Consider the following 10,162-nt stretch of genomic DNA (forward strand, 5'->3'; position numbering starts at 1 on the left):
GGGAGGGAAATGGGAGGCTGGGAGGAGGTGGAAACTTGTTTTTTTTTCCTTTTCTCAATAAAAACAAAAAAAAAAGAGAGAGAGAGCCCAACAGGTTTTCTCTTCCTAGAAAGAACGTAAAAGATCTTTAGAGTGGTCCAAAGGGGTGAGGGCCCATCTAAAGCAGGCATCTGAATTTATGAATGTCACCCATGTGGTACTTGCTTTGGAGGCATGAAAGATACAAAAGTGAAGGGGTTATGGAATCTTCTTCTGTGTTCCCAGAGAGCCACCAAGGCTGGGCAAAATACAGAAGTACTGGAGTCACTACTAAAAGGAAATAGGCTGGGGGCCCTGAAAGGCCACTGCATGAAGCTGTGAAGGTTCAGCCTGGGTTTCAGTGAAGTGCCAAGGGTGTTGGAGACACCAGAGATGTGAAGCATCTGCCAATGAGAGCAGCATACAGGGAGGGGAATCACCCAGGCAACAAAAATGGAGGAGTGGAACCATCTAAGCCTTTGGAAAGAAAAGCCTTAGACACCAGACATGAAGCTACAAGATTTGCTTTTTGCCCTCTTGAGTTCTGATCTTATTATGGTCCAGTATTTCCTCACTATGCTCCAAACAAACTCTTTCTTCCTTAAGTTGGTCACAGCATTTTATTGCAGCAATAAAAGGTAACTAATGTAAAATATATCTAACATGGTAATGTATTTAAGCATCTGCTATGCTGTTTATGGGCCCCATGTTTCCTATGAAACCTGTAGGCACAGCTGAGCACAATACATAAATGGAGTTCAGTAACCTTGCTGATTGATCCTCCCAAGTCTCTTGATGCTGCAAAGACTTTGCTAGCCAGGCTGAATCAAATGCAATCTTCAAAATCAACCCCAGGAAAGATGCAGAGTCTCAGAGAGACTAGGAAGGCTGTAGTCTTACACTAGTACATGGACTGTAAGGTGATGATCTGACTGATTGCACAGGGCTGTTCATCTGACATTTTTAACCCATCTACTATAGCTCCTTTTATACTAAGTTAATTCAACTGGCATGCTGTCATGTTACACACCCAGGAAGCAATGTTTTAGAATACAATAAGTCACAGTCATAAGACAAATAAATGGCTTTTAAAAGTTAAACAGCTATCTAACCAATCTAATAGTCCAGGCCTGAGAACCAGGCTGGCTCTGCATCAAAAAAAATTCTTTGAGAATAGAGCTCTGAATATAATGACTATTGTCACCGAAGGCCACAGAACTATAAGAAACTCAGAGCCTCTGGACATAGAGATGCTTTGCTGCAAGGAAGGAAGAAGGTGAAAAAACATCTTCATCCTGTGATTAGGGGAGCTGTACATTTCCCCTAAGGTTTCTGGGCAGAGGGAAGATGAAGTAGGAATGAGAAGGGGAGAAAAAGGTAAGTACACAGGGTGCTCTAAGGCTGATGGAAGGGAACTAATTTGGGTAGAATGGTACAGGTGAGAATAGGGTTTGATAGAGAGAGGGCCTGCTTTTCATACCAGCTGCCTAGATAGCTTACACCCAAAATAATCACACAGAAACTGTACTCATTAAAACAATGCTTTGTCCATTAGCTTTAACTTCTTATTGGCTAACACTTACATCTTAATTTAACCAATTTCTATTAATCTGTGTATTGCCATGTGACTTTGACTTACCAGCAATAATCTAACCAGTGAGATCCATGGCGTCTCTCACTCTGCCCTTCTTCCCAGCATTCATTTCTGTCTTCTTGACCTACCTAAGTTCTGCCTTATCAGGCCCTATTAGGCCCTATCAGGCCCTATTAGGCCCAAAGCAGTTTCTTTATTCATTACCCAATAAATGCAACACATGAATAGAAAAACATCCTACACCATTTCTCCTTTCCTGTTTAAACAAAAAGGAAGGCTTTAACTTTAACATAGTAAAATTGCATATAACAAAACAGGTTTCAAATAATCCTTACAGTTAAATACTTATATTTACTTCATCTTTTATCATAACTACGGAGAACTGTAACTATAAATATAAATTCTTCAACACCATCAAAGACTCCAGAAGGATAGAATATTACCTAAGTAAACAGAAAGTACATTGTAAGAAATTTCCAAAACTCTAGAAATGACAGAGACATCTCACTTCCTTGACAGTCACCCGAAGTTCTTCTGTATAGTTGGGGCATCCATCTTCAGCCTACAGGCCCATATTATCCAGCAGACTTTCCATGCAGCAGGAAATTTAAAAGACAGTTCAGTCACTTTCTTATGTGTCCTGCAGAATGTCTCTCAGACTCTTTCATGAAGAAGGAATTCCAAAGGACCATCTTACCTTTAGGCAAGTTCAGCAGTCATCTCTCTGTGTGTACTGCATGTCCAGTGAAGCAGTGCAAGCAAGAGCAGATTCTTGTCCAAATGGTTAAGGAGCCTCTTGGATGCCCATCTTCCTCTCGAAGTAGCTTGGTTCTGCCAGGAACAGATATGTCTCACTGCCATGAAAAGTCTTAAATTTAAAAAAAAAAAACATTTAAATGCCATATTCTGCAGGTCTCTGAAGGATTTCAAGCATATCTAACAGAAATATATTTCTGTATATCTATAAAATCTAACTAACATGACTACAAGCTTGACTATTAAAGATGACTCTCTATTAACCCATATTTCTTAATTACACATTACATTGTTAAATGAGCTACACAACCACAATACCTAATCAAGATGAGAAATACATATACATATAACAAACTTCAACTTAAATTCATATCAATAAAGCAAGATCCATGCCAGTGCAAATTATTCATATATATCATATCAACCTTTAAATGTAAACAAACAGTTATAAACAATATTTGGATATATGAGTGCCAATTTTTCTCTCAAAACTACTTCTGCTGTATGGGGGTGCTGTTAATCAGGTCTTTCATGGTGTATCCTGTGTGCTATGTTCTTCTAAGTCAGCAGCTGAATAAAGTAATTTTTGAGGGTGTTAACAGCAATCTTTCAGGGAGGGGCATGATCTATCCTACCATATTGGTCTAAAGCAATCCACAGGTTCTCATCTTCTGTGAAAACAAAAGAAGAACCTCTTTTTTCAAGCAGCATGTCCTCAGACCCAAATTCTGAAGTAATGATACCTTAAAAATATACATTCTGGTTTAGCTTAGCATCCCATATAATGAAATATCTTTCTGTACTTAGCTCCTTCACAGTAAAAAATTTCAGAGAAAGGACAATAATATACAGAATATAGACTGTGGATTTTCTATTTTTATGTAGATTATTTTTGTTTACTCCTTTTAATCTATCACTATATTACTCTGTCTCTTTAAAGAATTACTCTTTTTAAAGTATAAACTTTATTTTATGACTCTCTAAACTCTTTATCTTTGTCTCCCAAGCCTACGTACATTTATCGAACACTGTGACCCATTTGGAGGTCTTTTATGTCTGAATCTGTCCTATTGTGAATCTGTAATTGTTTGCTGTCCAGGAGTATTTCTTAAAATGATAAGCGCTTTTTAAAAACTTAAGCTGTGCCATTAATAAGGGTAATACCTGTTTGTCTGCCCAGTCTAAAACATAAACTGTGCTCTTATTATGGTAAATACAGTAGCTTTTATCTGTGCTCTGCACATTCCAGCCTGGCGGAGCAGTTTGTTTCTCTGAGCTGCGCACGCGGACCAACTTTCTGGAACAAAGCTATTCCACTTCAGTGAGGTCTACTGAGAAGTCAAGAACAATGGCAATGGGTTTTTGATCCTACTGCACGTACTGGCTTTGTGGGAGCCTAGGCAGTTTGGATGCTCACCTTACTAGACCTGAATGGAGGTGGGCGGTCCTTGAACTTCTCACAGGTCAGGGAACCCTGATGGCTCTTCAAGCTGATGAGGGAGGGGGACTTGATCGGGGGAGGGGGAGGGAAATGGGAGGCAGTGGCGGGAAGGAGGCAGAAATCTTTAATAAATAAGTAAAGAAAAAAAATAAAATAAAGAGATAAAGTTTTTTTCTAAAAAAAAAAAAGCTGTTCCACTTGCCATCAAGCAAGCTTCCACAATCTGCTCACAAACCCCATCCATAGGCTCTGTCTCCCGCAAGGGACAGAGTTTGTGCTGGCGGCATAAAACAGAAAGTTGGTATTTTAAAACTGCCACTTTTTTTGTTATGGCTGCTGAATTATGAAAATCTCTCTGGGAAGCCTCTAGCAAACAGCAAAAAGCTGTTTTAAACTCTATATTTGTGTCTAGAATTACTTTTTAAGCCCTTTTAGGTTTTATGTGGAGTTAGTTGACCACATAGAAGTGCCGAGTGTTGATGGAGAGAGTGCCTGTTTTCCTTCCCAGCTGCCCAGTTAGCTTACACCCAAAATAATCACACAGAAACTGTATTCATTAAAACACTGCTTGGACCATAATCTCTAACTTCTTATTGGCTAACTCTTACATCTTAATTTAATCCATTTCTGTTAATTTGTATATTGCCATGTGACTATGGCTTACCAGCAAGGTTCTAACCAGCGTCCATCTCAGGCAGGAGATCCATAGCATCTCTCACTCTGCTCTTCTTCCAAGCATTCAGTTCTGTCTTCTCCACCTACTTAAATTCTACCCTATCAGGCACAAAGCAGTTTCTTTTTTCATTAACCAATGAAAGCAAGACATGAACAGAAGAACCTCCTACACCAACATGGAGAATGGATAAAGGATCTTGGGGATCAAGAAAAACAAGCTATATTTGAAAATGCCATAATAAAACTCAATACTTAGAACTTAATTTAAAATTAAAAATAAATTGGCATTTTATAAGAGGCTTTACAATAAAAATACACTTCATAACTCTCCATGGAACCATGAATGTGTGTGGCAGAAATCTTGGGAATAGGGTTCCAACTTACAAAATTATCATTAGGGATTATGCGGCAAGAAGCTGTTTCAGGTTTCATAAGTACAACTTCCAGAGCAATAAGCACAATTCTGGCGCTTCATTCTATTATTATTCCTGTAAATGCATCAAGGCAAGTTGTATTTTTCTACTTCTAATAAGCTAGGCATAGGGAACCACCAGAAAGAGCAAAGAAGAGAATCAAAGCCTGCTCACTGTACTCATTGCCATTTGCCTCTGTCCTCTGCATAGTTAGTATTTTACTGTCCTATTCCTTGAATAGTAGAGGGTGGTAGTCATAACTGTAGTCCCAATTTCCAACAGTCACTAAGCACCAGGAACAGCTAGTTGCTTTTTGGAAAAGTGGCCTGAGCTTGTGGGGACAGGAAAGGACTATGCAGCTATTATAGGAAACCAAAGAGGGGAGATTCTTTTTTTTTAAAAGTAATCAGCCACATTTATTACTAAACATTATGTTGCTAGAACAAAACAAGTCACACTTACACCCTAGAACAAAACATTTTGTAGGGTAGAATCTAAAGTTATCTCCATAAATGGGACTGGAAGTTAGCTGGATCCTTAGACTTTTGTTTCCGGTAGGAACAGATCTACTTCTATATTCCTGGAACACAAGGTGTAGTCATTAACCACACCTGTGGACAATAAGCTTGTCAAAGCAGAACTAGCAGGTCAACATTTAGGTGGGTCCTTTGTTTTGAAGTAGAAGCACACTAAACTTGAAGAGCTAGAAACAAGTTCCAAATCTTTGACCTTTGGCAAACGTGGAAACAGGCACACACTTTCAGGCTACCAGGGTCTAAATACAACAGAAAGAGAGAAGTACTTTAATAATATCAAAGAGAACCACACCTGTACACGTCCCCTGTAATAAACTAACTCCTAAGTGGGTTCGTTGGGTGTTTCATGTTTTCTTCTCATTTACACCAGGTAATTTCACAAGGAATATTACAAATTTAACTGAAAGTAGAATTTTTTCCAAAGTTTTTGCTCATTGAAACTTTACTGAAATTGATCATAAACCTATAAAGATATAATAGAAACACATTAGGATGTGCCCATGTTTCTCAAAACCTACTCAATAATTTCATTAATGATAAAGAGTCTGTTTCTAAACTCCTTTTGTCTTTTAAATAACCTTCTTTTTTAAATACCTTTGAGTCTTTTTGAGAAAGAACATCAACAAAGATTCTCTACTCAGTGGCAAGATCATGAATACACGACCTTTACTACTTTTGTCTTGTGTGGTTCTCTTTGATATTATTAAAGAGGGGAGATTCTTATCTTCTAAGCTCTACATGAAGAACTCACTGCCCAGAGGAAACAGGGAATGTCCAAGATCACATGGAAAGAAAGTGGTGCACTGGGACCTGAAACTGAAGTCTTTTGATTCTGTTGTGAAAGTTGACTGGACATCCTCTGAGAAGTCCTGTCTAAAGGGCCAACAGCAGCATAGGAGGCATACCAGGACCTGATGAACAGTGAAAACTTCAAGTGTGTACATTCACAGGCAGGGACATAGATTGTTGGCACACTTGATTAGGGTCATAGAACAAAGTGCAAGCAGCACTCGAGAGTGTTAATAATAATCCCATGGACTCTCTGTGAAACATCAGTGACAAAATTTATATATAATTCAGAAAATCTCTTCAAACACAGGATCAGGCTCAGATGACACTGATTTGCTCTATGACATACAAGACCACTGACACCTGAAAGCCTCCTTCTGGCAATGACACTGACATTCAGCTCACAACTTAAGATCTTTATAGGTTCATTAATGTTATGCTTGAATTTTATGTTAGTTAGGTAATAACATTTATATAATGTTACATTTAAAATCAATTTCTTCTACTTCTTCTTGGTTAGGATGTTTAAGTCTTCCTGTTGTGTGTTCGCTGGATTCTGGTATTACCATGTTGCCTTTCAGGATGTTGGAGGAATTCTATCGTCACTTACCCATCTCTTCCTTCAAATGAGGCCAACAGAGTCTTGGCATCTTGGTCCAATCTTTGCTGTGGCTGACTGAGTACTTGGGAGTTTTTCTTGGTCTGCCCTCTCTTAGGTCCCCTCAGCATTGGAGCAGGCTGTATTTGAGGATTCCAAGGACCTCACACATGAAAGATGGGCTTGTGTACAGGGTGGGTTGGAGGAAAGCCTAGCAGCAGGGACACTCCCAGCTGGCTGGCAAGAAAAGCTAGGGAGTTGTGTAGGGGTCCCTCTGTTCTGGCCCACTAGTAAGGTCATGGACAGTGGGGTATCTGGCTGTCCATGATTGTGGGTGCTGACTCACCTTTCAGATGCCCTCAGCACTGAAGCAGGCTGTGTTACAGGGTTACAAGGACCTCACAGGCAAAAAGGTGGGCTTGGGGGCAAGGTGGGAATGGGGTAAAGAAAGCTGAACAGCAGGAACACACCCTGCTGGATGGCCAGAAAAGCTTAGGGAATTGGGGGGCCTGGATTATGTCCCCATGGGAAGGTCCCAGAGAGTGGTACTTCCAGCTCTCTGGCTCTATGGCCAACTCAACTCTCTTGTCCCCTCAGCATGGGAGCAGGGTCTGTTACAGGGTTCCAAGGACCTGGCAGACAAAAAGAAGGGTTTGGGTGCAGTGTTAGATGAAATAAAGAAAGCCCAGCATCAGGAACACACCCCACTGGATGGCCAGGAAAGCTTAGGGAATTGGGGGGGGGGGGGCTGGATTCTGTCCTCCTGGGAAGGTCCCAGAGTGTGGTAATTCCGACTCTGCTTTGAAGGTTTCAAAAGCCCATGTCAGACCCCATGGCTCTGCCTGCTACAAACAAGTCTCTCATCCAATTTTCTGCCATGTTTACCCATCATTTATTACCAATCAATAAAAATTGATTGAACATCTGAAATTATAAGCAAGCTCCAATTAAAAGATTTCTTTTATAAGAGTTGTCATGGTCATGATGTCTTTTCACAGCAATAGACCGCTGACTAAGACAATCTTCATGAGATTTTTTAATATATAAGAACAGAAAGTGTCCATTTTAAATGATACTGTGTTTTAGTCCAGAAGAAAAGTCCTGTTTCATCATTTGTAGGTAAGGTTGGAGGATTAACAATTAATAATTGCCACAACTCTTATGAAAGCAAACACAAATTCTTCACAATTATTTACTGAATTTATTGTAGTCACTTTAAGAATTATATTATAGGATGTTGATGAACTATGAAAATAGTTTTCAAATGGATGCAAGAAATTGCATTTTCTTTGGTGAGTGTATATCTATGAAACCCTCTGCTTTAAGACAGTAATTCCCTAATGTTTATGATATATGCTTTAATTACTGTATTGACCAATTGGATTATAGTGTACTTAAAGAAATAACACATCATTTGTTTTTGTTATGAACTAAACACAATATTAGCCTTCTTAAAGGATCACTTAATTTAATACTTGCACATATATTCATAATAAAGAAAAAATAAACTTTTAAAAAGCTAATTTAATCAGCATTATTCATTTAATTTAATAATTAAGAGGCTTATTTTTCATAGAAGTACAATAAAAAATTTTGGAGGACATTGAATCGTCATGACTAATTATATTACCCATAGAAAGGCATCAAAATGTCTGTTTTCTCAGCCACCCTCTATATTAATAAGAAAAGCTTTTACTTTCGTTATTGAAAAACTATTTTAAAATCCTATATAGAAGTTAAGGTTGCCAGGTGGAGGAGGAACACACTTTTAATCTCAGCAATTGGGAGGCAGAGGCAAACAGATCTCTGTGAGTACAAGGCCAGCCTGGTCTACAGAGCGAGTTTCCAGACAGCCAAGACTACACAGAGAAATTCTGTCTGGAAAAACAAAAAAAGAAAAAGAAAAGAAAGAAGTTAAAATCATCACAGAGTTAGCTTGTTTAGTGAGGGCACTGCTCACCGATGACCCTTCAACCTAGGGTCAGGTGACTACTAGCTCAGGCCCCTGATGAGAGTTGGCATTCAAATAAAGCCTTATGATATTAAGTTGATTTAAGGAAAGCAACGGGTAAAATGTTGAGAGAAATAACATTGTGGAGATACTCAGAGAAACTGTTTTATAAAGCATCCAGAGTATTTAGCCTAAAACTTTGGACTTTATTCATAGAACCCTTTAAAACATATGGCTTATGACGACCAGGGTCCAGCATGCCCTACTGCTATTCAAATTGGCACTCTTGACCTGCCCCCTCCCCACTCTAAGCCCTGGAGTCAAAACGACTTCATCATCAGGTGCCGACAGACATTTCTCATGTTGCCTTGGCTATCCTCAGAGCTTCCAGAGGCTTCTCTGTTGAGCTCCACTGGGGACTTCCTGTCTTCTGAGGGACTCAGGGACTGCACATGTCTTCACCACCCTGCCCCTGTGATCAGGTACAGAAGTTGCTGAGACTGTTGTGGTGTTCAAGCGCCCACCATGGCTGAAGCATCCTCACAAGTGGGACAGAACTATGACCATGACTGTGAGGACGCTGTCAATACCTATATTCACCTGTAGCTCTCTGCCTCCTCTGTGTACTTATCTATGGCCTTCTACTTCAACCGTGATGACGTGGGCCAAGGGAACTTGAAGCGTTTCTTCTTGAGCAAGTCACACGACTGCAAGGCCCTTGCCTAGATGTTTGTGTTCCTACAGAATCAGGGTGGAGGCTGCACGTTCCTTCGTGACATCTCGGGACCAGACCTCAACAGTTGGCATGGGGGCATCCAGGCTATGGAGTACGTCTTCCACATGGAGATGATCATCAATCAGAGCCTGCTGAACATGCATGCATTGGTCAAGGGAAGAAGCAACGCAGACCTCTGCAACTTCCTGGAGCAATGCTGTCTGAAACAGCAGGTCCAAGTTCTGAAGGATGTGAGAAGCTATCTGACCAATTTGTGCCACATGGGGGCCCCAGAGAACCACGTGGCTGAGTACCTCTTGGAAAAGCTCAGCCTGTCCTAAAGCTTCATGTGGACTGAACTGGGATGGCCCCGCAGTCAGGGGGTCTTCCTCCTCCAACTGATGTCCATGTTGCTTTTGAAGCAAGTTCACTTATCTTCTGTTTCTGTTTGACTGTTGTTTGAAATAAATTTGTTTTCAGCAAAGTTAAAGTATCAAGTTAATGTACAAACTCCCATTTTTAGGGACTTTGTGAAAGTGTTACACCTCTGAAGGGGAAGGGTGCCCCAATAAAAGTGTTACAACTCTGTCATGGTGGGGGAAAGGTCTCCATAATGTAAGTGTTACAGCTCTGAATGGAAATGTATCCTGGCCTTGAAGAGCCAAGGAATACCACA

The 10,162-nt window shown here is 40.1% G+C and overlaps 1 pseudogene; it reads left to right on the forward strand.

Annotated features, from left to right (window-relative positions):
• Positions 1–9,296: 9,296 nt before the first annotated feature.
• Positions 9,297–9,827, forward strand: LOC101989110 (annotated as a pseudogene).
• Positions 9,828–10,162: the final 335 nt, after the last annotated feature.

This window comes from Microtus ochrogaster, chromosome X, assembly GCF_000317375.1.
Source record: "Microtus ochrogaster isolate Prairie Vole_2 chromosome X, MicOch1.0, whole genome shotgun sequence".
Taxonomy (NCBI): domain Eukaryota; kingdom Metazoa; phylum Chordata; class Mammalia; order Rodentia; family Cricetidae; genus Microtus; species Microtus ochrogaster.